Source organism: Rhinopithecus bieti, unplaced genomic scaffold, assembly GCF_001698545.2.
Source record: "Rhinopithecus bieti isolate Rb0 unplaced genomic scaffold, ASM169854v2 scaffold_2723, whole genome shotgun sequence".
In the NCBI taxonomy this organism is placed as follows: Eukaryota; Metazoa; Chordata; class Mammalia; order Primates; family Cercopithecidae; genus Rhinopithecus; species Rhinopithecus bieti.
In genome coordinates this window covers 3,114,889-3,117,093 of record NW_016804119.1, presented here as the reverse complement: position 1 = coordinate 3,117,093, position 2,205 = coordinate 3,114,889, and positions in this window count along the sequence as shown.

Here is a 2,205-nt window from a genome sequence, read left to right as displayed (position 1 = left end):
CACGGCAAGCTCCGCCTCCCGGGGTTACGCCATTCTCCTGCCTCAGCCTCCCGAGTGGCTGGGACTACAGGCGCCCGCCACCTCCCCGGCTAGTTTTTTGTATTTTTTAGTAGAGACGGGGTTTCACCGTGTTAGCCAGGATGGTCTCGATCTCCTGACCTCGTGATCCGCCCGTCTCGGCCTCCCAAAGTGCTGGGATTACAGGCTTGAGCCACCGCGTCCAGCCAAATGGTAACTTTTCTAAGTCTGAATCTTCCAGTGATATAGCACATTGTTGGCATTCCTCGCAGGGATATTGTGAGTCTCCCAGGGCATTCTGCACATGAAAGGAGGTGGTAAATATAAATCACGGCACATGTGTGAGGAGGCTTCATATTATAGTCATAGATATTTTCATCTTGCTTCCTGATTTCTGATGCTCACAGGATCTAAAATTACAGGATTTAACCAAAACGGGCATTTTTCTCAACCTTCTGTAAAATCCCTTTGTTCTTAATTTTCACCACATCAGAAGCAGCCTTCTATCTTCTAGCTCTGACATTATTCAGTGTATGGGTCTTAATTTAGAAAAGTGACCAAGTGATGACACAGAGAGGCCAATGGGATTTTTAAAGGAAAGGCAGGGCAGAGCAGGGTACACGGTTTAGGACTGGCCAGATTGCAGCATTTCTGAGGGCCTTGGGGAAAGGGGCTGTTCCTAGTTCTCTAGTACCTGGCTTTGTGTTGACTTAGGACAGCAGAATATTGGCTTGGTGTCTGAGAGTTTGACAAGGAGAGGGTTGGGGCATGGGCTCTGGGTGGGTAAATTTTCACAGGAAAGGCTGGCTTCAGGAAACCCACTTCTACCTCTAACAATTTGCTAGCCCCAAGATGGGCAGTCTCTGTCCGGTCAGGGATGACACAGTCACAGCACCAAGAACACAGAAAATAAGAAAATATAACAAATATTATTAGTCCTGTGATGGACAGGTGCCAAACAGACAAATACAAAATCTAAAGAAACGGATTTATTATTTTTTTTTTATTTTTATATTTTGAGAGGGAGTCTCGCTCTGTCGCCCAGGCTGGAGTGCAGTGGCCAGATCTCAGCTCACTGCAAGCTCCGCCTCCCGGGTTTACGCCATTCTCCTGCCTCAGCCTCCCGAGTAGCTGGGACTACAGGCGCCCGCCACCTCGCCCGGCTAGCTTTTGTATTTTTTAGTAGAGACGGGGTTTCACCGGGTTAGCCAGGAGGGTCTCGATCTCCTGACCTCGTGATCCGCCCGTCTCGGCCTCCCAAAGTGCTGGGATTACAGGCTTGAGCCACCGCGCCCGGCCAAAACGGATTTAAAACAGAGTTTGTCACAAAAAGAAAGAGAAATCCTGGGTTGTTTTTTTTTTCCCCAAAAAACTTCACTTCTAGTCTTTTTTTTTTTTTTTTTTTTTTTAGGTGAAGTCTCCCTTTTTTCCCCCCGGGGGGGGGGCAAAGGTGTGACCTTGGCTCACTGCAACCTCCACCTCCCGGATTCAAGCTATTCTCCCGCCTCAGCCTCCCAAGTAGCTGGGATTACAGGCACCTGCCACCACGCCCCGCTAATTTTGTATTTTAGGAGAGACAGGGTTTCACCATGTTGACCAGGCTGGTCTTGAATTCCTGACTTCAGATGATCTGTCTGCCTTGGCCTCCCAAAGTGCTGGGATTACAGGCGTGAGCCACCACACCCAGCCCACTTCTCTTTTTTAAATTTCTATTTCTAAACCAGTCTTTGCAATTTCAGTCTCCAGTGAAGCCTTGGGTTGACATTACAGGAAGAGGGGGAGAACCTATAGGGAAGAGAAGGATTTCAGAGGTGGCTATTTAGATGCAGGACTCATAACTGCCTCTGTTCAAGGTAGGAGAAAATGCTCTAGTCACAGGAATGTCTGTCCATGGCTCTGCCTGGGCGTGGGTTTCTTCCTCTATTGACTCTCCTCTATCTTAACAGTGCTTGTGGAAACCCTAGTCTCTTCTTTGGTATTCAGCCAATGAATGTCTTATTATCTTGAGTTACAGTGACTCTAGAGTTCATCTAGAAAGCTCTAATATTACATGGATTTAAATATTGTCTGAGGATGAAACTGATTTGCCTTTTTCGCAGGGCAATTTTCAGTTATTCTTTTGTTCCTGGGTTGAAGAAACGGATGCATAATGTGTCTTGGAGTTTAACTTTTTTTTTTTTTTTTTTT